This window comes from Oncorhynchus keta, chromosome 4 (assembly GCF_023373465.1).
Source record: "Oncorhynchus keta strain PuntledgeMale-10-30-2019 chromosome 4, Oket_V2, whole genome shotgun sequence".
Classification (NCBI taxonomy): Eukaryota; Metazoa; Chordata; class Actinopteri; order Salmoniformes; family Salmonidae; genus Oncorhynchus; species Oncorhynchus keta.
This window is the reverse complement of record NC_068424.1, coordinates 54013923-54041467: the sequence shown is the minus strand read 5'-3', so window position 1 is coordinate 54041467 and position 27545 is coordinate 54013923. Positions and strand designations below refer to the sequence as shown.

At 43.6% G+C, this 27545-nt stretch overlaps 1 pseudogene; it reads left to right on the top strand.

Annotated features, from left to right (window-relative positions):
* Positions 1–1785: 1785 nt before the first annotated feature.
* LOC118383871 (neuronal acetylcholine receptor subunit alpha-3-like) lies at positions 1786–24096 on the top strand (annotated as a pseudogene).
* Positions 24097–27545: the final 3449 nt, after the last annotated feature.

Sequence of the window (27545 nt, the reverse complement as noted above, 5' to 3'; positions counted from 1 at the left end):
CAACCAACTAAAAGCACTACCAAATTCCAATGGAAAAACAATGTCTGATTTTTGGTTTAATTGTCGTCTAAATGTGTTATCACTGCACTTTCAAACCATTTCAAACCACAACAAAGTTAATATCGGAATACAATGTCAGATATGTTGTATTTATATCAGATTAATGTCCTTAGCAGAACCAAATGACCTGGATTGCAGTTGAGATTACATTAAAAGTCCAAAGTAATCAATGCTTTGAAGTTCTGCACAGATTATTATAGCAATTCCGTGAAGATCTCCACAGACCTGCAACCTTTGCAAGCTATCTTGAACATGCACTCTTTCTATGATTACATAAGAAGACATTTATAGTTACAGTAATCTCAAAATGTAACCATGGATGTGTTACTCATCTCAAGGTTGATTAAATACTGTTACATTAGTTTGTAAGATGACCTTAACTTCATGCTATTTACTGTATCGCAAAAGTAATATCAAATTGTGTTTCATTGACAACACAATCAAATATCAACATTTAAAGTATATCTAATCCTTGGATTGTTTCCTCCGAGCCACTGTATTTCAATGCATTTGATTTAGTCATATTCTTTAACTTAGCTTTTTGGTTTAGATGGAGAACTGAATCCAACATATACATGATTAATTTGTAGACAAACTGTAAATGAAGCCGGACTAAGTCAGTGGCACAGATGGAACTATCCAAGCAGAATATACAAGTAACTGCCAAAATAAAAGAAAACTCTTGAGTAAATGAGGGATAGAAAGTATACTGAAAGCAGGCGTTTCCACACAGGTGTGGTTCCTGGGTTAATTAAGCACCAGGGGATGTTTTAGGGTCATGTACAAAATTGCCCAGTTGCCCTTTATTTTGGCTACCACGGCTAGAAGAAGAGATCTCAGTCACTTTGAAAGAGGTTTCTTTCAAAAGAGCGTAGGGGGTTTAAAGGGTGTATGTGTGTTTGTCAGTCACCAGATCTCAACCTAATCAAATACTTATGGGAGATTCTGGAGAGGGGCTTGAGACAGCGTTTTCCACCACCATCAACAACGATTCTTCTCATCGAAGAATGGTGTCGCATCCCTCCAATAGAAGTCCACAACACTTGTAGAATCTATGCCAAGGTGCATTGAGGCTGTTCTGGTGGCTCGCGGTGGACAACAAACGATTGAGAAACTTTACGTTGGTGTTTCTTCTCCTTCAGAAGTTGATATTTCATTGTCTTGACAAACAAACACATTTCAATGCCCTGCTTGTCTACGTGGTATGATGTCTTGAATTCACGTCTCCATCTCAACCAAAGTCAAAGAATATAACTAAATCTAATATAATCAAACTTCTTTGGATGCACTTTAAATGACGTTTAATTTGATTATTAAGTCCTATTCATTGACTTTGTTATTAACGTGAATCTAACATATGAATTATTAACTTGAAGATTACATTTGAAATCAACCAAAGCTTGAAACCCTAACGCTAGGCCTATATGTATTGTCTATTTCTAGTTGAATTCTGGCGTCGAATTGAAACAATAGCTGTTGATTACTTTGTGAATGCTATATAGGCCTAAATAGTATAATTGATTATATATGTAATAAAGTATGGTTACATTTAATTTACTCTGTTAAACCGACCCCCGAGGAACGACTTCGATAGCAACTGTGAATCGATTTAGTTATTAAGAGATCTCTCAATAATCAATCTCACGATAGCACATTGGTAGTAGTCAGTGACAAATATAAAAGCTAAACAGGGCTGGGTTTGGTTAAAAATTCGGGAGTGGCAATGCGCGCAACCATCCTGTCTGAACGCAGGTCTCAATACCGTAGCCTATGGGTTAGTGTGTTGTAACTTTTCTTAGGGCTATCGTGGGCTAACAGTAGGCTATATTGGTCATGTTTGCGTAACATGTTTATATATCTAAAATTACCCTGTGAGAAAAAAAACATGCGTGAGGTTGTGCCCGAGGGGGGCGTGACAAGCCGAGGCTCTCAATGTCGGAGAGCGCGCGCTGACATCAATCTCACCATGCGCAGCGCCCAGAAAAATGTCTCTCTAAATTTGACCCATCGATTCCTTCTGTGTGTTTACCAAATAGTCCCAGTTCTTATCTAAAAGGCACCCCCAGAGCGCCGAGGTGTAGATGAGTTCCTCCAGGAAAGTCACGGTGCTGCTTATGCTGGTGGTCCTGACAGTGCAAGGTAAGACAAGCGTTTTGAAGTGGGGATGTCGGAGAGTTTGGGGAGTGCAGAACCAACTTACAATATGAGAGATCTGAGCGCTACTGCAAACTTCACATAGTATAATATAGGCTAGGCTATTCATCTCACAGATACATTCATTATGGATTTTCTGTCTTATTGTAAGCAGTTCGCGTTGTTGGTGGGTTGATTTTTTTCTGATTGTGCTACGAACTAGAAACGTTTTTCAATCCGCAGCATTGTCCGGTCAGAAATGTAGCCATCATCTCCCGACAGAAATTCACAAATTAATCGTAATGATTGTTATGTTTGCCCGTTGAAGCTTTTCAACAAAGTGGTCTAATTGTCTTTTGAGTGGGGTTCTGCGATAACTTGAACAATAAACTAAACCACATAAATGAACGCTAATCCGTTTTTTTAAAGGCTACAAAAGTTGGTTATAATCACAGATTCTGAGAAAATGTAATAGAACATGTAATGTCATAGGGCCTTGCAGCGCTATCGATTCAGATTAATATAGTGGATGGCTGTGGTGGCTGGTGGCACTTTAAATTGGGAGGACGGGCTCATGGTAAATGGCTGGAACATAATGAAAGGAATGGTATAAAACACATCAAACACCTTGTTTTCCAAGTGTCTGATAACATTCCATTTACTCCATACCATCTATGATCCTTCCTCCCCCCACAAGACTCCTCTACGGTAGGCTATGGTTTTGTCATCCCAGGGGATGAACTATGGTCGTGACTCTACGTGCCTTCAAGCACACGGAACCTATGTTTTCAGTTTGTACTGCATGCCTGTCCAGAGATTCGTACACTGTGCATGCTGAGTGTGTTACTGACGTATCATTACAGCTCTGCCTCTTCAACACAGATGTAACATGCTAAAATAAATCTATACCTCCAAGCCACACTAAAGTGCACCTGACCTAACTTTCTGTGCCAAGCATTATGTACCATGGCCGTGTACGTTGTGCGTCACACACGTGGTTTACGTATACCTGAGTTAAATAGAACTGTCCATTCCAGAGCTGTGAGTTGACTCACATGTGCCTGTGATCTGGAAAGTCTGGGGTGAGGAGCACAGAGTACATCTCATCCTGTCTCTGCATTCTACTCTAGAAGTCTGTTCTGTTCCCATCTACATTACCGTTCCATTCTGTTCTGTTGTTCTGTTTAGTCATTCTGCAGTTCCACTCTGGTCTTTTCTGTTCTGTGTCACAGCTTACTGTTCTTTGTTCTCATCTCGTTGCCCAGGGATGGTTCTATATCTTTGTGTGTGTGTGTGTGTGTGTGTGTGTGTGTGTGTGTGTGCGTGGGTGTGAAACCCTTCCTGTAACACCGACACCATTCTGTATACATCTGGCCCTTCTTTGGACACTGTGTTAACAAATCTCCAAACGAGCTTCAACGCCATACAACACTCCTTCTGTGGCCTCTGTGGCAACTGCTTTTAAATGCTTGTAAAACTAAGTGCGTGGTCTTCAACCGATCGCTGCCCGCACCAGCACGCCCGACGAGCATCACTACTCTGGATGGTTCTGACTTAGAATATGTGGACAACTACAAATACCTAGGTGTCTGGTTAGACTGTAAACTCTCCTTCCAGACTCACATTAAGCATCTCCAATCTAAAATTAAATATAGAATCGCCGATGTCATCTACAAAATAGCCTCCAACACTCTATTCAGCAAACTGGATGTAGTCTATCACAGTGCCATCCATTTTGTCACCAAAGCCCCATATACTACCCACCACTGTGACCTGTATGCTCTCGTTGGCTGGCCCTCGCTACATATTCGTCGCCAAACCCACTGGCTCCAAGTCATCTATGAGTCTTTGCTATGTAAAGCCCCGCCTTATCTCGCTCACTGGTCACCATAACAACACCCACCCATAGCACGCGCTCCAGCAGGTATATTTCACTGGTCACCATAACAACACCCACCCGTAGCATGCGCTCCAGCAGGTATATTTCACTGGTCACCATAACAACACCCACCCGTAGCATGCGCTCCAGCAGGTATATTTCACTGGTCACCATAACAACACCCACCCGTAGCACGCGCTCCAGCAGGTATATTTCACTGGTCACCATAACAACACCCACCTGTAGCATGCGCTCCAGCAGGTACATCTCACTGGTCACCATAACAACACCCACCCGTAGCACGCGCTCCAGCAGGTATATTTCACTGGTCACCATAACAACACCCACCTGTAGCATGCGCTCCAGCAGGTATATCTCACTGGTCACCATAGCAACACCCACCCGTAGCACGCGCTCCAGCAGGTATATCTCACTGGTCACCATAACAACACCCACCCGTAGCATGTGCTCCAGCAGGTATATCTCACTGGTCACCATAGCAACACCCACCCGTAGCATGCGCTCCAGCAGGTATATTTCACTGGTCACCATAGCAACACCCACCTGTAGCATGCGCTCCAGCAGGTATATCTCACTGGTCATCCCCAAAGTCAACACTTCTTTTGGCCGCCTTTCCTTCCAGTTCTCTGCTGCCAATGACTGGAACGAATTGCAAAAATCACTGAAGCTGGAGTCTTATATCTCCCTCTCTAACTTTAAGCATCAGCTGTCAGAGCAGCTTACCGATCACTGTACCTGTACACAGCCAATCTGTAAAAAGCACACCCAACATCTTGCTCTTTTGTACCTCAGTATCTCTACTTGCACATCATCATCTGCACATCTATCACTCCAGTGTTAATGCTAAATTGTAATTATTTCACCCCTGTGGCCTATTTATTGCCTACCTCTCTACTCTTCTACATTTGCACATACTGTACACAGATCTTTGTCTATTGTGTTATTGACTATACATTTGTATATGTGTAACTCTGTGTTGTTTTTGTCGCACTGCTTTGCTTTATCTTGGCCAGGTCGCAGTTGTAAATGAGAACTTGTTCTCAACTAGCTTAACTAGTTAAATGAAGGTAAAATAAAATATTGCATTCTGATCCTGTGTGTGTGTGTGTGTGTGTGTGTGTGTGTGTGTGTGTGTGTGTGTGTGTGTGTGTGTGTGTGTGTGTTCCAAACCTGCTACCTGCAGACTGTGCCATACAGTCCCACTGTAGCAGCCAGTGAGAGACTGGGACACAACTCTCTCTCTAATAGTGTGTAGTGTCTTTACTATCATTAAATTGAATACTTAGTTTTTATCAAATATTCTCTGTAATTAGTATTACGCGATCATACTGATTAATCATGTAACTGTAATTAACTAGGAAGTCGGGGCACCAAGGAAAATATTCACATTACAAAGTTATAATTACCTAATATAACCTTTCAGATATTTTATATCTGATCAATTAGTCTTCGAATTAATGAATGATTTACTTTACCTCACGTTAGTCTCATTCCAAACGTCGTAAATTGTTGGTTATCTACACGAACCCAGTCTTCACTATGAGTCATCCATACATCAATTGTCTTAAATCATTTATTTACTAAGTAATTCACAGAAATGCATAAACAAACAGTAGATAAGTACAAGGAAATGATAACGGCGTTTCCCTTGTGGAATAAACCGGTATCGCGGCTTGGTGGAGAAAAGGGGAAGTGGGGATCAACTGAGATGAGGCACTACACAGTTGATAATTATAACAATTGAAATGCTAATCCTTTGCACATGAACACTCACTCATTCGGGAACAATTGCAATCAATATATATATTTACGCTCAGTGTGTCGTCGGGATCATTGTTGAAAAGTTAGTTTCTGTTGGAGAGTTTTCATCCTCTCTCTCGCTCTCTCTATCATGGTTAGAGGGGATAGTTCAGACCGACATTCATTCATGTTGTTGTAGAATGGATGTTTCGCGGGGTTGTCGTTCTTCGCGTTCAATGATACCGAATTCCTAGCTGCAGACTAGTAATTAATATCAAAGACTTGTTCTTATTCTGTCGGTATCGATAGTCTAAGAGTTTAACCACGTGGTATGGTTAAAAGATTCAGCAATGGTCTACAGCTTTTGTCCCCTCGTAATGGAGAAAAACATGGTCTGGTGAGAATTTCTCAAAGTTGGGATTTATTCAGAATTGCAGAAAAGGGCCTGTCCCAGGATGCCTGACCCTAACTGGGCTCATGGCCGGTCTTCTGATTTAGTTCGACTCAAAAGGGAATTGGAGTTTTCATTAAACAGTCCAAAATCACATTACACAATTTTACAAACAGTATCATCCTCACTCATTCATCTTATACAACAATTAGATGTAAACCTCATATCTGAGGCTATTATATAAACAGTGTAATGGTAATGTGGCCGCACTGTCTCCCATGAGCTTCCCCAAGTTGTAACAAACGGACCAGTTCGTAACTGGATTCTTCACCGATCTTTTATACCTTCTCCGGAGCGTAAATGTTGTTCGGACCTCAAGTTCTGTGAGGTGGAAGAAATTCCTTTGTTCTCTATGAAAACTCACTCTGTCTCTATACTGTGTGGCCATGAGGCTCTTTGACCACAGCAGCCTGGTTGTAGGAGCAGAGATGGGGGGGATGGTGCTCGCTGTACCCTAAGAGGGCAACGTCATGACAGGTGTTAGTGGGAGTCAGAAGGAAGTGTGTTCATGAGGAGGACTCTGTACATCCACCAGGATTCACTTCACCCATTGCCCTTTACCTGTTCTGGACAGTTGCAAGACAGATGGTGTTTCTACTGTACTATAGTGTATACAGGCTATTAAACTGGGATTAGATTATGAAAAAGTAAAAGTAGGAGAACATCGTAATACGCCCTTCTGAGGTTCTCATCTCGGGTCCTGTCTGTTTGACATGAACATGGACACAGACACTTTCAATTCCATTCAATTGTTTTATTTAATTATGTGGACCCATTTGTGTTATAGTGAGGGCACAGAGACCTCTCTCTCTTCCTCTCCTCTCTCTTCCTCCCCCTTCTGCCTACCCTTTCCCCTCCTCACTATCTTCCTCCCCCCTCTCTCTCTCTGCCTACCCTCTCCCTCTCTCTCCTTCCCCTCTTTCTCTGCCAACCTCTCCCCATCTCATCCTATCCCGCTCCCATGCCTCCTTCTCCTCCACTCCACTTAGGTGCCATGGTGAATGTGTGGGCTTTGTCTCAGTCAGGGCTGTATCCTGGTCAGTGTGTAGATTAGAGTGTACAGTACAGTACACTCTGAGAGGAGGTCCATTCAGCCTCCCATACTGAGGCATTAGAACAGGTATTGTCTCCATCCTGTGGATTGGTGGTTTGTTTCTGGAACAGAGGAATTGCTGATCCTGCAATCCTAGGATTTGGGGTATTTATAGTGAGGGACAGAGACTGGATGTGGGAATTTGGAGGTAAGGAAGGACAATTAGGTACACTAGAAAGAGGCCGTCAGAGTAATGTGTATTCATATTATTTAAAGAGGGCTTAAGAGTCCACTCCCAAAGTCCTAATTCTACTTCTGGCCTTAATAAACATAAACCTAAACCTAAGCCTAAACTGAAATCTCAGCCTATAGCTTCATCTCCACCAACCCTTTCCTAACCCTTACATCCAGCCCCAGTCTAATGACTGAACCTTTCCCAAACCCAAATGGTCGCAAAGCAGTGCTGCGTTTCTCGGTGGTGCCTCTCCCACAACCCCTATAGTAAAACTACAGCCCAATTTGCCTTTTTATGGTGACTGTTTATTTTTTCTTATGTTTGTGTGGATGTGTATCTGTGTCTCAGAGGTTCACAGATCCTCTTAACATGATTGCTGTGCGATTATTGCTCGGCACTTCGGTCTTACACACACACACACACACGGGTGGGAGCCTCATTTCACCGCGATACCCTCCACAGCTTAGCAAACCCCCTTACCCCCCTTCCTCCCTCCTCCTTCCCATGGATGTCCTTTGAGACATCCCAGTCTTCTGAACTGCGGACAGACTGAGTCACGTCTGAGGATAGAAAGAGGAGAGGATGGAGGGATAGAGCCTTGCACGGAGGAGAGAAAGAGGAGAGGATGGAGGGAGGGAGGGAGGAAAGGAGCCTTGTCGGAGGAGAGAAAGAGGAGAGGATGGAGGGATGGAGCCTTGCCCGGAGGAGAGAAAGAGGAGAGGATAGAGCCTTGCCCGGAGGAGAGAAAGAGGAGAGGATGGAGGGATGGAGCCTTGCCCGGAGGAGAGAAAGAGGAGAGGATGGAGGGAGGGAAGGAGCCTTGCCCGGAGGAGAGAAAGAGGAGAGGATGGAGGGATGGAGCCTTGCCCGGAGGAGAGAAAGAGGAGAGGAGGGAGGGAGGGAGGGAGGAAAGGAGCCTTGTTGGAGGAGAAAAAGAACACTCCAGAGCAGAAGGGTCTCCTTCCGTCTTGATGTCTCCCTCTCTTCCTCCCTCTCTATTTCCTTTGGTTCTTACCCTCATCTCCCTGAAGAGCTCTTGCTGTGCTGCCTCTAGTTGTACTGTGACAGTAGAGTGGCCAACATTACCAACCATGCATTTAGCAAAGTGGCCAATAGCGGCCTTGCTACATATAGAGACAGCATGCCTGTATAAATATGATCCCTTTTCAATCCATTGCTCCATATTCAGAATGTTTAGAATGTTCTGAATGTTCCTCGACATCCACTCCTGTCTGCATGACTGCTGCCTGACTGCATACGTACATTTATGAATCATGACGCAAACGCCACTGTGCTTTCAACTCAACAGTACTGGCTGCCTATCTTTGTCACACACATTTGGGAAGCCTGTAGATTCTGTTGTGCACTGCAGTCCAGGGCCACTACGTCTCCTGTGGAATTCCATCCTCGTAAACCGCCGTGAACGTGTCTCTGAGTGTGTGTGTGTCATCTGCGTCTGTGTGTGTGTTTGCCCGTGGTGTGGGGCAGTTGGAGTGTGAGAGGTTCAGGGCAAGGTTGTTTTGAGTAAAAGGGAATGGTGTTTGTTGATGGAGATACACCATCAGCTCCTGATGACCTCAGGTAGCAGGGTTACTACACAGTAGGCTGGCAGACATTCGCATAAGCTCCTCACTGTGGACATTCAGCATGCAAGAGGGCAGCAGATAGGAGCAGTATGGGGAGTATGGTAATCAAGGGTGGATGGATAGAGAGGCAGCGCGCACACACGCCCACACACACACACACACACACACACAAACACACACACACACACTGCTTCGTGGTCAAACGTTCAGTGATCACATTAATTTCTCTAGTGAATCATAAAGCATGTCACAAACACCCTCAATCTTACTCTCTTGGACAAACGCTAACGCACACACACACAGACCAATCAGAGCCATCAGCTTATTTTTGGTCGTAATTAGTTACTTTGGAGCGGGCGACCCGCAGCCTCACGCATCTTTGTCAATCACGTCAAGCACACGTCTGATCAAAGGGCTCTCAGCCAATGAGGTTTCAGCCCTTTAGGGCTCTGCTCCATTTCCACAGAAAGGGACTCTGCTTGGCTTCTTAACTCCTAATCAATGTGGCCGTTGAAAAGATGTCTGCTTAGTGCTTTCTAAGAGCTGTCTCTGAGAGTCAGGCATAGATTCAGTCAGATCAACTGTTAACCGGCAATAGCCGACACCCAAATAGCTGATGTTTTGGTGGTGTCGGAGCTGGAACTGCGTTGGAGCTGTCAAATCGGTGAGCAACTGCTCTTGATCATTGTCATGAAGCCACACCCGTCCCACATGTTAGAAGTTCAGAATGAGAAAGTGTAGGCTATATAGAAATAATGACACTCAAATTGAAAATCATTTAAACTAAATAATGTGGATTTCTATCAGCTTAATGGAGGTGTAGATCACACCTCACATTCCAGTGTCTGAACTTGTGAACAAGGCTGCATGGGATTTCTCTTAATAATTAGGGCTGAGATCCCGCTAACGGGATCAATATGACAACAGCCAGTGAAAGTGCATTGTGCCAAATTCAAAACAACAGAAATCCCATAATTAAAATTGCTCAAACATACAAGTTTTTCACACCATTTTAAAGATGCACTTCTTGTTAATCCCACCACAGTGTCCGATTTCAAATAGGCTTTACGGCGAAAGCACCACAAACGATTATGTTAGGTCACTGCCAAGTCACAGAAAAACACAGCCATTTTACAGCCAAAGAGAGGAGTCACAAAAATCAGAAATAAGAGAGAATTAATCACTAACCTTTGATGATCTTCATCAGATGACACTCAAAACATCTGTTGAGAGCCACATGATTTTACAGAAATACTCGTAAAAAATGTTGCGTTATACATGGAACTTTAGATACACTTCTCCTTAATCCAACCGCTGTGTCAGATTTCAAAAAAGCTTTAGGGAAAAAGCAAACCATGCAATAATTGGAGTACGGCGCTCAGAGCTCAAACAAGCCAAAAAGATATCCGCCATATTGTGCAGTCAACAGAAGTCAGAAATAACATTATAAATATTCACTTACCTTTGATGATCTTCATCAGAATGCATTCCCAGGAATCCCAGTTCCACAATAAATGTTTGTTTTGTTCGTTTATGTCCAAATAGTTCCTTTTGTTAGCGCGTTTGGTAAACAAATCCAAACTCACAAAGCACGTTCACTAGGAGCAGACGAAATGTCAAAAGTTCCGTTACAATCCGTAGAAACATGTCAAACAAAGTACAGAATCAATCTTTAGGATGTTTTTAACATAAATCTTCAATAATGTTCCAACCGGAGAATTCCTTTGTCTGTAGAATTGCGATGGAACAGAGCTCGCTCTCACGTGAGCAAGCTTCACGAGCTCAAGGCATTCTGGCAGACCTCTGACTCATTCACCCCCACTTCAGAGTAGAAGTATCAAACAAGGTTCTAAAGACTGTTGACATCTAGTGGAAGCATTAGGAAGTGCAACATGACCAATATCCCACTGTATCTTCAATAGGGAATGAGTTGAAAAATGACCAACCTCAGATTTCGCACTTCCTGGTTGGATTCTTTCACAGGTTTTTGCCTGCCATATGAGTTCTGTTATTACTCACAGAAATCATTCAAACACTTTTAGAAACTTCAGAGTGTTTTTAATCCAAATATACGAATAATAAGCATATATTAGCAACTGGGACCCGTGTAGCAGGCAGTTTACTCTGGGCACCTTATTTATCCAAGCTACTCAATACTGCCCCCATCCATAAGAAGTTTTAATGCGACTCTGTAAAGCCAATGGCATTGTCCACTTTAGGTATAACCCAGAAGCAGCTTGTGGATTTGAAAGATCTAACACAGTTCCACCTCCGACTTCGCCAAAACAACCGCTCTGCTGATGTCGGCTGAAGTGGATCTGATTGAATTAAGCCCCTAGTCTTTGGTTGTACCGAGATTTGGGGGTAAAGAGTTGATGGATCAGGAGGAGGACATATACATACGTCTGGTTCTCTGTGTTTCTGGTACTCTCTCCATAGTTGCATACAACACACAAACACATATCCTTGCGTCTTGACTGAGCCATGTTTAATGTGACAGCTGGCAGTTTCTGTCACAATGATTTCACCAGTGGTTGAAAAGTGAGAGGGTATTATTAAGTCTGTATGGTGTAAGGAACCTTCCAATCTACACAGAGAGAAAGAAAGAAAGAAAGGATGAAGAAGGGGGAAGGAAGGAACAGAGGAAATGCATTTATTTTATTTTTCAGTGCGAACAAAAGGACCAATTAATGAACAGATTATAATTGCCCTCATTTCCTCTACCCAATTAGGGGTTTAAACGAGGTTCTCAGAGCGCAGCCAATCAGGGACCAGTGCTGTGTTTTAATGTCGGCAGGTAGCGAAGACAGAAATTACAGCCATCCACTGGGCTCTCTCTGGAGAGGAGATCTTTCATTAAGCTGTAAAACTCAGCAGGGCTCGGCGCCACTTTAAGTGACCTCAGAAATCTTGTGGAAAGTTTGTCTGGTATCTTAGTAACAGAATGTATTACTGTAACATGGAACATTAGTGCTGTGGGAAACTGTAAGAAGGTTCTGACATGTACCCCTGGTGTCACGCCCTGGCCTTAGTCATCTTTGTTTTCTTTATTAATTTGGTTAGGTCAGGGTGTGACATGGGGGATTTATGTGTTTGTCTGGTCTAGGGTTTTTTGTATGTTTATGGGACTGTATCCTTTCTAGGTAGTTTATATGTCTATGGTTGACTAGATTGGTTCTCAATTAGAGGCAGCTGTCTATCGTTGTCTCTGATTGGGAACCATATTTAGGCAGCCATATTCTGTGGGTATTTTGTGGGTGATTGTTTCCTGTCTTTGTGTTCTCTGCACCACATAGGACTGTTTCGGTTTTGCCACGTTTTTGTAATTGTGTTCATGTTGAGTTTCTCATATTAAAAACCATGAACTCTAACCACGCTGCATTTTGGTCCTCCTCCTTCAACGGAAGAAAGCCGTTACACCTGGCCAAGATGTCTAACATGTACCCCAGGACAGTTCAGGAGACTGTTGGGAAATGTTATTCTCCAGAATAACACTCACATTAACTGTATAGGACTTGAGTGATGTTTGAGACACATTTAGACACATTTGACATCTACATTTATACTTTGGTCAGTTAGCAGATGCTCTTTAATCAAATCAAATCACATTTTATTTGTCACATTCCCATGGTTAGCAGATGTTAATGCGAGTGTAGCGAAATACTTGTGCTTCTAGTTCCGACAATGCTATAATATCTAACAAGTAATCAAACAATTACCCAACAACTACCAAATACACACATGTAAGTATATGGATGAGCAATGGCCGAGCGGCATAGGCAAGGTGCAATAGATGGTATAAAATACAGTATATACAGTGAGGGGAAAAAAGTATTTGATGCCCTACTGATTTTGTACGTTTTCCCACTGACAAAGAAATGATCAGTCTATAATTTTAATGGTAGGTTTATTTGAACAGTGAGAGACAGAATAACAAACCAAAAAATCCAGAAAAACACATGTCAAAAATGTTATACATTTATTTGCATTTTAACGAGGGAAATAAGTATTTGACCCCCTCTCAATCAGAAAGATTTCTGGCTCCCAGGTGTCTTTTATACAGGTAACGAGCTGAGATTAGGAGCACACTCTTAAAGGGAGTGCTCCTAATCTCAGCTTGTTACCTGTATGAAGGACACCTGTCCACAGAAGCAATCAATCAATCATATTCCAAACTCTCCACCATGGCCAAGACCAAAGAGCTCTCCAAGGATGTCAGGGACAAGATTGTAGACCTACACAAGGCTGGAATGGGCTACAAGACCATCGCCAAGCAGCTTGGTGAGAAGGTGACAACAGCTGGTGCGTTTATTCGCAAATGGAAGAAACCCAAAAGAACTGTCAATCTCCTTCGGCCTGGGGCTTGATGCAAGATCTCATCTCGTGGAGTTGCAATGATCATGAGAACGGTGAGGAATCAGCCCAGAACTACACGGGAGGATCTTGTCAATGATCTCAAGGCAGCTGGGACCATAGTCACCAAGAAAACAATTGGTAACACACTCTGAAAGACTGAAATCCTGCAGTGCCTGCAAGGTCCCCCTGCTCAAGAAAGCACATATACATGCCCATCTGAAGTTTGCCAATGAACATCTGAATGATTCAGCGGACAACTGGGTGAAAGTGTTGTGGTCAGATGAGACCAAAATGGAGCTCTTTGACATCAATTCAACTCGCTGTGTTTGGAGGAATGCTGCCTATGACCCCAATAACACCATCCCCACCGTCAAACATAGAGGTGGAAACATTATGCTTTGGGGGTATTTTTCTGCTAAGGGGACAGGACAACCTCCGCATCAAAGGGACGATGGACGGGGCCATGTACCATCAAATCTTGGATGAGAACCTCCTTCCTTCAGCCAGGGCATTGGAAAATGGGTCGTGGATGGGTATTCCAGCATGACAATGACCCAAAACACACGGCCAAGGTGACAAAGGAGTGGCTCAAGAAGAAGAACATTAAGGTCCTGGAGTGGCCTAGCCAGTCTCCAGACCTTAATCCCATAGAAAATCTGTGGAGGGAGCTGAAGGTTTGAGTTGCCAAACGCCAGCCTCAACCTTAATGACTTGGAGAAGATCTGCAAAGAGGAGTGGGACAAAATCCCTCCTGAGATGTGTGCATACCTGGTGGCCAACTATAAGAAACGTCTGACCTCTGTGATTGCCAAAAAGGGTTTTGCCACCAAGTACTAAGTCATGTTTTGCAGAGAGGTCAAATACTCATTTCCCTCATTAAAATGCAAATCAATTTATAACATTTTGACGTGTTTTTCTGGATTTTGTTGTTGTTATTCTGTCTCTCACTGTTATTCTGTCTCTCACTGTTCAAATAAACCTATCATTAAAATTATAGACTGGCGAAAGTACAAAATCAGCAGGGGATCAAATATTTTTTCCCTTACTGTAAATGTGATATGAGTAATGAAAGATGTAAACATTATTAAAGTGGCATTAATTAGAGTGCATTGTATAAAGTGACTAGTGATCCATTTATTAAAGTGGCCAGTGATTGGGTCTCAATGTAGGCAGCAGCCTCTCTGAGTTAGTGACAGCTGTTTAGCTGTCTGATGGCATCGATTTAAAAGCTGTTTTTCAGTCTCTCGGGCCCAGCTTTGATGCACCTGTACTGACCTTGCCTTCTGGATGGTAGCTGTGTGAACAGGCAGTGGCTCGGGTGGTTGATGTACTTGATGATGATCATTTTGGCCTTCCTGTGACATCGGGTGCTGTAGGTGTCATGGAGGGCAGGTAGTTTGCCCCCGGTGATGCGTTGTGCAGACCGCGCCACCCTCTGGAGAGCCTTGCGGTTGAGGGCAGTGCAGTTGCCATACCAGGCTTTGATACAGCCCGACAGGATGCTCTCGATTGTGCATCTGTAAAAGTTTGTCAGGGTTTTAGGTGACAAGCCAAATTTCTTCAGCCTCCTGAGGTTGAAGAGGCGGTGTTGCGCCACCTTCACCACACTGTCTGTGTGAGTGGACCATTTCAGTTTGTCTGTGATGTGTACACCGAGGAACTTAACATTCCACCTTCTCTACTGCTGTCCCTTCGATGTGGATAGGGGGTGCTTGTTGACGTTTGGGCCAGCAGCCTTGCGAGAGTTAACACGATTAAATGTTTTACTCACATCAGCAACAGAGAATGAGGGGGGGGATTCAGTCTTTGTTAGCGGGCCGTGACGGTGGCACTGTTTTACCCTCAAAGTGGGTAAAGAAGGTGTTTAGTTTGTCTGGAAGCGTGATGTCGGTGTCCTTGACGTGGCTGGATTTCTTTTTGTAGTCCGTGATTTCCTGTACACCCTGCCACATACATCTCCTGTCTGGGCAAAGAATTGCGACTCCACCTTGTTCCTGTCCTGGCATTTTGCTTGTTTGATTGCCTTGCGGAGGGAATAGCTACACTGTTTATATCCAGACATATTTCCAGACCTCTTTCGATGGTTAAATGCAGTGGATCGCGCTTTCAGGTTTGCGCGAATGTCGCCATCCATCCATGGTTTCTGGTTAGGGTAGGTTTTAATAGTCACAGTGGGTACAACATCTCCAATGCACTTCTTTGTAAACGCACTTTCCGAGTAAGCGTATAGGTTGATGTTGTTCTCGGAGGCTGACCGGAACATATTCCAGTCAGTGTGATCAAAACAATCTTGAAGCGTGGCTTCCGATTGGTCGGACCAGCGTTGAATGGTTCTCGTCACCGGTACATCCTGTTTGAGTTTCTGCATATAAGACGGAAGGAGCAAGATGGCGTCGTGGTCGGATTTGCCGTAGGGAGGACGGGAGAGGGCTTTGTATGCATCGCGGAACTTAGAGTAGCAGCGGTCGAGGTTATTGCGCATAGCGCAATCAATGCTGGAAGAATTTTGGTAGACTTGTTCTCCAATTTGCTTTGTTAAAATCCTCGGTTACAATAAATGCAGCCTCAGGATGTATGATTTCCAGTTTGAATATAGTCCAGTGAAGTTCATTGATGGCCGTCTTGGTGTGTGCTTGAGGGGGAATGTACACAGCTCTGACTATATCTGACGAGAATGGTCTTGGTAGGTAAAATGGCCGGCACTTGATTGTAAGGAATTCTAGATCGGGTGAGCAGAAGGATTTGAGTTCCTGTATGATGTTATGATTTCACCATGAGTCGTGAGCATAAACCACTGCCCTTCCTTTTCCCAGAGAGGTGTTTATCTCTGTCGGGCGATGCATGGAGAAGCCCGGTGGCTGAACCGATTCCGACAACATATCCCGAGAGAGCCATGTTTCTGTGAAACAGAGAATGTTACAATCTTTGATGTCTCTCTGGAAGGTAACCCTTGCTCAAATTTTGTCTACCTAGTAATTCTTAGGGATCGGCGTAACGCTAGCAGGACACCAGCCAACAATATCCGGTGAAATTCCTAGGGAGCGCAATTACAATAAATAATCGGAATATTAAACATTCATGAACATTATATAATTTAAAACGTACAGTTTTGTTAATCGAACTGCGTTGTCCGATTTACAATAGGCTTTATGGCGAAAGCATACCACGAGATTGTCTGAGGACGGCGCCCCACATCAACATATTTTTCAACCAGCACAGGCTTCATAAAATCACAAATGGCGATTAAATAAATCACTCACTTTTGAAGATCTTCCTCTGTTTGCAATCCCAAGGGTCCCAGCTACAACATGAATGGTTGTTTTGTTAGGAAAATCCTTCTTTATATCCCAAAAGTCTGTTTTAGTTGGCTCCTTCGATTTCAGTAATCCACTCGTTCAAACAGGCAGACAAAGGAGTCCAAAACTGCTAAACTTCATCCAAGCAAGTCAAACGACGTTTCTATTTAATCCTCAGGTACTCTAAAATATAAATTAACTATAATATTTCATACGGAAAGTAGTATGTTCAATAGGAAAGCAAAATTTGTGCCCTCCATTTGCTCGCCGAAAGACCTGATATTGTTCCAGTGATCTCCTCACCAGAACTCCAAATTATTCCTTTTTTTTTAAAAAACAAGCCTGAAACCTTGAATAAAGACTGCTGACATCTAGTGGAAGCCATATGAATTGCAATCGGGGAGACTGATTTACATAGGAACAATAGGTTTCCATTATAAGAGCCTGGGACCTCAATTTTTTTTTATTCCGGTTGGTTTTTCTTCGGATTTCCGCCTGCCATATCAATTATGTTATATATATATATATATATATATATATGCCATTTAGCAGACGCTTTTATCCAAAGCGACTTACAGTCATGTGTGCATACATTCTATGTATGGGTGGTCCCGGGGAACGAACCCACTACCCTGGCGTTACAAGCGCCATGCTCTACCAACTGAGCTACAGAAGTCTCAGACATTATTTTAACAGTTTTAGAAACTTCAAAGTGTTTTCTATCCAATGCTACCAATTATGTGCACATCCTGGCCTGAGTAACAGGCAGTGTACTTTGGGCATGTCAGTCAGGCGTCAATTCAGGAAACTAGACCCTATCCCTAACAAGACCAAGACACTGGCCATTGGCTAGTAGTATACTTGGGAGCGGTGTGCATGTCTATGGAGCCTTGCCAGGTGGCCGCTTCGTCTGCCCCTTCTGCGGCGTTGTTGCTTTGGATCACCTACTGGAATTAGCTCCATTGTCCTGGGTGGTGGTCCGAACAGAGTATCCACTTCAGGAAAGTTGTATTCCTGGTAGTAATTTTGATAAGTTGACGTTGCTCTTATATCCAATAGTTCTTCCCGGCTGTATGTAATAAGACTTAAGATTTCCTGGGGTAACAATGTAAGAAATAATATATATTTAAAAAAAAATCTGCATAGTTTCCTAAGAACTCGAAGCGAGGCGACCATCTCTGTCGGTGCCATGCTACATGCCAGAGCCACTTACAGTTTGTGCATTCAACTAAGGTAGATAAAACAGCTACATATCACAGTCATTGAAAGTAAGAACTTTCCGCAATATAGCAGCATATTAGCCTGGACCCAAATCAGTTTGTACGTTTGCCTACTCCGTTGACATTTTCAAGCCAAACATGTTTTGTATGAGAATTCCATAAGGAGTTGGCAAGAGAGCAGCAACAGACTGGCACCCAGCATTACCATACACACTGAGTGGACAAACCATTGTAACACAAATGCTACATTGGTTAGGTCAGCGCTGTCCTTTGTGTGTGTCTTTAATGTGGAGGGAGACTGAGAGTGCCAGATCCCTCTGAAATAGAGTATCTAAACAGAGACGTAAATATACACTGAACCTTTATGAACGCCTGCTTTTTCCATTGCATAAATTAACCAGGCGAATCCAGGTGAAAGCTATGATCCCTTATTGATGTCATTTGTTAAATCCACTTTAATCATTAAGAACACATTCTTATTTACAATGACGGCCTAGGAACAGTGGGTTAACTGCCTTGTTCAGGGGCAGAACAACAGATTTTTACCTGTTCAGCTCAGGGATTTGATATAGCAACCTTTCGGTTACTGGGCCAACGCTCTAACCACTAGGCTACCTGCCGCCCCTTTAATCGAAGGAGTGCCTTTGATTTGACGGCCTGCACATGCACAGTTCGGCGCGAGACGAGCGTGCCAGGCGACCGTGCGCCTGGCACCTACTACCATACCCTGTTCAAAGAAACTTTAATCTTTTGTCTTGCCCATTCACTCTCTGAATGGCACATATACACAATCCATGTCTCAGTTGTCGCAAGGCTTAAAAATCTGTCTTTAAAACTTTAACTGACTTGCCTAGTTAAATAAAAGTTGAATACAAAAAATACGTTATTTTTGATGAAGATGAAAATGTGTCCGTTTGTTGCTTTCACGACTTTGGAGTAATAACATATTCAACGTCTTAAGACATTGGTTCAGATCAGAGAGGTTGTGCCTTTTAGATTAAGACATTGGTTCAGATCAGAGAGGTTGTGCCTTTTAGATTAAGACATTGGTTCAGATCAGAGAGGTTGTGCCTTTTAGATTAAGACATTGGTTCAGATCAGAGAGGTTGTGCCTTTTAGATTAAGACATTGGTTCAGATCAGAGAGGTTGTGCCTTTTAGATTAAGACATTGGTTCAGATCAGAGAGGTTGTGCCTTTTAGATTAAGACATTGGTTCAGATCAGAGAGGTTGTGCCTTTTAGATTAAGAGAAAATGAACAAAGTTTGGTAACAGAACGACGGTTTCTGCTGCTTGTGCTTTTATTCTGTTACCAGTTAGGAGAGTACAGGACGGTGTGTGTGTGTTTACGGGTGTTGGTTATCTAGCAGTTCTCTTCCTGACCTCACCTCTCAAACCAATTGTATTGAGTTCTTAGTCAATATGTTTCTGAGTTAAATAGGAACCATGTTTTTCAAGAGTAATCTTAAACATCCAACTGGTGTGGATAAAATAGATATGTGGTTAAATTTGGTTGGAATGTGGTACTGGCAGGGTTGTTGATTCAATACCTGTCTGGACCACATATAACCTACAGAACACACATGATTTACTGTTAACTGTAAGTCCCCAAAAATAACAGATTTTATTCATTCATTATTACCAGGAAATGTTTTTGTGTTGTTTTGGCCCTGTTTGCACTTTTAATCACTAAATGCTTTCAGCCACTCTACTCTCTGGTCACAGAATGGAGGGGTGATGCACTGATGCTCAAATCCACTGGTCCCAGTATCTAGGCTGTACTGGTGTTAGTTGTCTACTGGTGCAGAGGCAGATAGACAAACAGACATGCTGACATACAGACTGCAGACAGGCAGACAGACAAACAGACAGAAAGACTGCTGACAGACAAACGGACAGACGGACGGACGGACGGCTGACTTTGGAGCTTGCAGGCTGGGGAGAGAGACGAGAGACTGGTGGTCTTTTAAAGGCTGTGTTCAATTAACCATGAGAGAGATGGGGGAGATAGAGAGGGGAAAATGATGAAGGAAGAAAGGGAGTGTGAAGGTTAGAGGGAGAGGAGGGGAATTAAAAGATTGGTGTCCTTTGAAGCTATGGCCGATGCGGGGTGGAGGGATGTCCCAAGTGAGGCACGATTTTCTGCTCGGACAGGCGTGGGTTTCACGCGTTGTCCCCGGCAACCAAGTCACCAGTGGGGTAGGTTTTTGCATGTCACGAAATGACCTTCATGCCTACTATGCCAGGTCTACTCAGAATTGAACAGGTTTGGGCACACACACACGCAGGCACACACACACACACACACACATAACTGACATTGCGTTCCAGTCTGTGGGGATTTACTAAAAGCTTCCACTTGGCTTCCTCTGTAGAAACAGCTCCTATGTGTGACTCTTCACACACCGTACCTTCATGTGGACAAAGTGATAAAATGCTAAAGGTTGAATCATGACTTCTCCTCTAAGTCCCCTTCATTTAAAGCCTGACAACAAGGGATAATCTCTTTGTGGTGGTAATTTAAAAAGACACCCTACTATTTTGTAAAAGCACCCCCCCCCTGAGTGGAGATTCTCTCTCACTCTCTCTCTCTACCTCTCAGGTTGTTTGTCATCCAAGGGGGAGGACAGGCTGTTCAGGAAGCTATTCAGGAGATACAACCAGTTCATCAGACCAGTGGAGAATGTCTCTGACCCTGTTACCGTGGAGTTTGAGGTCTCCATATCCCAGCTGGTCAAAGTGGTGAGACTCACCTGCATCATTACTGGAGCAAATAAGCATATACCTTTGAACAAATTATTTGATTATGTACAGGCTATGACGTCATGTTCATTTTTCCCCCATCTCTTCTCAGGATGAAGTCAATCAGATTATGGAGACAAATCTTTGGCTGAGACATGTAAGTCAAGTTATCATCTGATCTAAGAACTGAGGTCTAAACCCCAGTACAGCAGTTAGTATAGTAGGCACTGTTAAAATCTGGTCTAAGATCTGTTTTCTCCTCTCTTTGTTGCAGGTCTGGAATGACTACAAACTGAAATGGTTTCCCGTTGAGTATGACGGACTTGAGTTCATTCGTGTGCCCTCCAATAAGATATGGAGGCCGGACATCGTCCTCTACAACAAGTGAGCTCAATATCTTAACTATGTACATTATATCGATGTTCTCTTGTTGCTTTTCAGCCAACAGTGCTAAATGCTACACTAACCATCACTCATTGTCTCTTCTCCAGATCTGTGGGTGTTTTTTTGTTGCCATCAGTGATAAATGATATGCTAACTATCATATCTCCCCTCTCTTCAGTGCTGTGGGAGACTTCCTGGTTGAGGACAAAACCAAAGCTCTGCTGAAGTTTGATGGCACCATCACCTGGATCCCCCCCGCCATCTTTAAATCATCCTGCCCCATGGATATCACCTACTTCCCCTTTGACTACCAGAACTGCTCCATGAAGTTTGGCTCCTGGACCTACGACAAGGCCAAGATCGACCTGGTGCTAATAGGGTCAAAGGTCAGTAATCACACTGGTTAGCTAGTTTACTAACTCATTTGCTAGCTAGTTAGCTAACTCCACATTAAGAAAATGTGCTGGGTTTTTTGGCTAATTCAATGTGGCTGGGTTTATTGTTTACTTAGTCAATTTCAACAGGAAGTACTTCCTGGTCTTTTTTATGATGTAATCTCAGTCGAAACCCTCTTTATCTCCTTCTAGGAGAGAACTCCCTAGGCTCTGCTTCACTGCTAACATACTACTGTCTCTCCGTAGGTGAATCTCAAAGACTTCTGGGAGAGCGGCGAGTGGGAGATCATCGATGCCCCGGGCTACAAACACGACATCAAGTACAACTGCTGTGAGGAGATCTACCCAGACATCACCTACTCCTTCTACATCAGACGCCTCCCTCTCTTCTACACCATCAACCTCATCATCCCCTGTCTCCTCATCTCCTTCCTCACCGTCCTCGTCTTCTACCTCCCCTCTGACTGTGGAGAGAAGGTGACCCTCTGTATCTCTGTCCTCCTGTCCCTCACTGTGTTCCTCCTGGTCATCACTGAGACCATCCCGTCTACATCTCTGGTCATCCCCTCATCGGGGAGTACCTCCTCTTCACCATGATCTTCGTCACCCTCTCCATCGTCATCACCGTGTTCGTGCTGAACGTCCACTACCGTACGCCCATGACTCACACCATGCCGGCCTGGGTCCGGTCTGTGTTCCTGGGGTTGCTGCCCAAGGTGATGCTCATGAGGAGGCCTGTAGACCAGGGCTGCCCCTCCTCTGTGGGGAGTGGGAGAGGAGATGGAACAGGAGGGGGGAGTATTGGAGGTGGAGGTGTGGGAGGAGGAACGAGGGGAACGGGGAAGAAGAGGAAAAACAGTATTGGAGGACGAATAGGGGGAGGGATAGGGGGAGGGTGTGTGCAGGTGGACGGGGGTGCGGTCGCAGCCGACAGGGGGCAGGTGGGGGCGATGAACTGTGTGGAGTACGGTGAAGTGCAAAACAAGCCGACGTTCCCCTGTAAGGGGAAAGAGGTGCCCATCCCCACCGTTCCCCCGGTGGTTCCCCCTCCTGCCCCTTCTGAGCCGGACCTACCCAAACTGCCCCGAGCTCTCAACGCCCCACCCAACATCAACGCAGTGGTGGCCTTCTCCGTGGTGTCACCAGAAATCAAACAAGCCATCGAGAGTGTCAAGTACATCGCTGAGAACATGAGGACACGCAACAAGGCCAAAGAGGTAGGACACTTTGGGTTATTACATAATTATTTGTCAGTAACTTTTAAATCCCTGCTTAACCCTCTCCTCTCATCCCTTTCCTTCTTTGTCTTACAGTATTTCCAATTGCCTTTAATGATCTGTGATTCCCTGTCCTCTGACGAGCTGTGTGTGTGTGTGTGTGTCCCCCCCCAGGTGGAGGATGACTGGAAGTACGTAGCCATGGTGATTGACAGGATCTTCCTGTGGGTGTTTGTGACGGTGTGTATCACTGGAACTCTGGGACTGTTCCTACAGCCTCTCATCGGCTTCTTCACATGAACCATGACACTACTCTTTTCTCCTTTCTTTGTTGTCTTTCTGTTTCCGTTATCCTCTCATTCTCTCCAATCGTCAATTTTTATTTTCTCACACTCCCATTATTTATTTCCTCTTCTACTGTCATCTATTATCTTCCTGTCCAAAAGCAGGAAAAATACATGTATTTGTATTTTTTAAATGGCATTGCCTCATTATAACCAGTGATTTACTGTGTAACCCTTTTCTTAGGACAACTACATTCTTACTGGTTACCATCTCTCTTACTACCCCTGTATTATGCCAGTAGAGAAGTTAGTTCTTGTTCTAGACATGATGCCAAACGGATCTAGAATATGTAGCTCTGTGCCGTATGTAGTCAGTGGCTGACTGAAGGAGTAACCACACGATGCCTCTTTCTTAATGGCATACTGTTCATGTTATGATACTGTAGTCTACTGATTTGTTCATGATATAAATCTTCTATACCTATCTTCACTCCTGTGCTATGCTTAAGGCTGGGAGTATTTCCTTACCAGGAACAACTCTATGGAAATACTCCTGACCTAAGTTATACTTTCTATACAGTACCAGTCAAAAGTTTGGACATCTAATCAATCCAGGGTTCTTCTTTATTTTTTAAACTCTTTTCTACATTGTAGAATAATAGCGAAGACACCAACACTATGAAATAACACATATGGAATCATGTAGTAACCCAAAAAGTGTTTAAACAAATCAAAATATATTTTATATTTGAGATTCTTCAGAGTAGCCACCCTTTGCCTTGATGACCTCTTTGCTGCAGAACACACAAAACACACACACACACACAATAGTTTGTGTCCAAGCCTTTGACTGGTACTGTACAAAATATATAGATGATGCATGATTAATGATGCTAACTTTAAATAAGGTTTCTGTACAGACATGGTTTTATGACTTTAATATACCATGATAGCATGTTTACATATCACACTGGGGTAGGCTAACCACTCAATGTAAATGTACAAACTGTAAAGACACTTTGAAATGCACGTTGTAGATTAAAACCTCTCTGTAAAAGATGTGAAAACCCATCCTGTCTGGTTTCATTCATTCACAAGGTGTAAACGTGTAGTAACGTGACTGTTATACAATCTCTGACTGGGGATTGGTGGAAAACCACCCTCTGCTTCTCTGGAATCAAGTGGGCTTTTCATGTGTATGGGTACAGGGCCGGCGGGCTCTGATGTTATGTGTGTGTGTTGCTTGTGTTGTTGGCCACAGGCAGTGTCTGCTCTGGGGACAGAGAGGGTTAATGGTGGGATGAAAGGGGTTAATCATCCCATAATGATGTTATATAAACCATGGAATCCTTATTGGGGTCAATAAGTCCCATAGGCAGATGGAGGAGGAGAGGACAAGTGAGCTCATGGATGGAGGAGAGTTTTAGTGGAGGGTGGTGAATAAATGGAGAGGCAGGGAGAAATGGCAGGGAAGGGAAGACTAGATGAAAGCGGGAGAGAGTATTACTGAGCTAATTATGTTATGGTCCATTTTATCAGAAACAAGTTTCTTGTATGTTTATTTTTCCTATTGCGGTCCACATTTCATTAACTATCCCGTGGTCCGTTGTAAACCTACAGTATTCAGGGGCTGCAGTTGGCCCACAAGCCAGGGTTTGGACACATCTTGTATAGATGTAGATCCAGTTGAAGGTAGGGGATAGAGGGATCAAGGAAGAGGAGACCGTGAAGGCAAGATGATGTGGGGAGTTAACGACAGTCATCTAGGAATTACTGGGGGCTTGTTAATGTCATGCTGGCTTTAATGTGTCATCTCTCTCTGTGTACCTGTCCGAGAGACACTAGGCAGAGCAGCCACTTGAATTACATCAAGTCCCTGCCCGAGAGACACTAGGCAGAGCAGGCACTGGAGTTACATCAATATGACCCCTGATAGTGCTTCAATGTCACGTGTACACACACACACACAGTCTTGTACAGTTGAAGTCGGAAGTTTGCATACACCTTAGCCAAATACATTTAAACTTTTAAACAGTTTTTCACAATTCCTGACATTTAATCCTAGTAAAAATTCCCTGTCTTAGGTCAGTTAGGATCACCACTATATTTTAAGAATGTGAAATTTCAGAATAATAGTAGAGAGAATGATTGATTTATTTCAGCTTTTATTTATTTCATCACATTCCCAGTGGGTCAGAAGTTTACAAACACTCAATTAGTATTCGGTAGCATTGCCTTTAAATTGTTTAACTTGGGTCAAATGTTTCGGGTAGCCTTCCACAAGTTTCCCACAATAAGTTGGGTGAATTGTGGCTCATTCTTCCTGACAGAGCTGGTGTACCTGAGTCAGGTTTGTAGGCCTCCTTGCTCGCACACGCTTTTTCAGTTATGCCCACAAATTTTCTATAGGATTGAGGTCAGGGCTTTGTGATGGCCACTCCAATACCTTGACTTTGTTGTCCTTAAGCCATTTTGCCACAACTTTGGAAGTATGCTTGGGGTCATTGTCCATTTGGAAGACCCATTTGCGACCAAAATTATTCACATAATTTTACTTCCATTTGTGATGTGCACCAGTCCCTCCTGCTGCAAAGCACCCCCACAACATGATGCTGCCACCCCCGTGCTTCACGGTTGGGATAGTGTTCTTCGGCTTGCATGCCTCCCCCTTTTTCCTCCAAGCATAACGATGGTCGTCATGGCCAAATAGTTATATTTTTGTTTCATCAGACCAAAGGACATTTCTCAAAAAAGTACGATCTTTGTCCCCATGTGCAGTTGCAAACCGTAGTCTGTCTTTTTTATGACAGTTTTGGAGCAGTAGCTTCTTCCTTGCTGAGTGGCATTTCAAGGTTATGTAGATTTATAGAACTCGTTTTACTGTTGTACCTGTTTTCTCCAGCATCTTCACACAGTCCTTTGCTGTTGTTATGGGATTGATTTGTACTTTTCGCACCAAACTGCTTTCATCTCTGAGACAGAACACGTCTCCTTCCTGAGCGGTATGATGGCTGCATGGTCCAATGGAGTTTTAAACTTGCGTACTATTGTTTGTACGATGAACGTGGTACCTTCAGGCGTTTGACAATTGCTCCCAAGGATGAACCAGACATGTGGAGGTGTACAATGTTTTTTCTGACACCTTGGCTGATTTCTTTTGATTTTCCCATGATGCCAAGCAAAGAGGCACTGAGTTTGAAGGTAGGCTTTGAAATACATCCACAGGTACACCTCCAATTGACTCAAATGATGTCAATTATCAGAAGCTTCTAAAGCCATGACATAATTTTATGGAATTTTCCAAGCTGTTTAAAGGCACAGTCAACTTAGTGTCTGTAAACTTCTGACCCACTGGAATTGTGATACAGTGAATAATAAGTGAAGTAATCTGTCTGTAAGTCATTTTTCCAACAATTGTTTGTTATGCACAAAGTAGATGTCCTAACCAACTTTACAAAACTATAGTTTGTTATCTTAACAAGAAATTTGTGGAGTGGTTGAAAAACAAGTTTTAATGACTCCAACCTAAGTGTATATTAACATCCGACTTCAACTGTATGTCACACCACTCACTCACACACTGTGTCTGACTGAGTCACGTGGTGCGTCTACTGTTCATCTCCCAGTTAGACTAAAGCCTGAGCCTGTCTGAGACCTAGTGTGGGTCTGACAACACTGTGGTTGGCTCATAACACCCCTCCTGTGGTGGTATGTAATCCCTGTCCCACATTGGAGCTGGGGGATTAGGAAATGGTGAAGAGTCATCCAGTCATTAATATGGAGATGTCTGTCTGCCTGCCTGCCCTCATCCACCCAGACCAAAGAGCAGCCTGACAGTGTCATGGGCTGTTCATAATGTGGCCTAAAGATGAGAGAGAGAGAGAGAGAGAGAGAGTGATTCTGTGTCTACTTCTCATCCCCCCTGTCATCACCCCCTCCCTCCCTGCTGTCATCTTCATCTCTCTCTTTTTGTCTCCTCCCCTCATCTTTGATCCTGACTTGGTCACATAGCTGTTTCCTCAAATTATCATGATCCACACCAGACTTTAGCCTTCTGACACATGATTGGCCCAGATGATGTGGCAAAATTTAAAGCATAGAGTCAACCTCCAAGCTAAGCCAACAACTCCTTCATGCATCTCTGGGATGTGTCAGGAGGAGAAATGCCTGATGTATTTTCACAGTGTGGCTAGCTTGTAGGAGGCGTGGCACATCCGTACTTTAAGTGGCAGAGTAATGTATTATTAAGACTGGCACAGGGTGAATATTGTACATGATTCTCTTCATGCTCACAGTGTGACGGCACTCATCCAGCTCCTAGATGGCATATCAGACTCAACGCAAAGTGTGTGTTTGCATTGTTTGTGTGTGTGTGTGCGTGTGTGTTCAGACAGTAGTATGGTCTGTGTTTTTGTCATCAAACTTTTAGAAACTTCCAGTCTGACAACAATGTTTGAGACAGGAAGCTTCCTGTGCTCCTGTGCCCTTCTCCTCCTTTGGGCCCCCTCTCTATT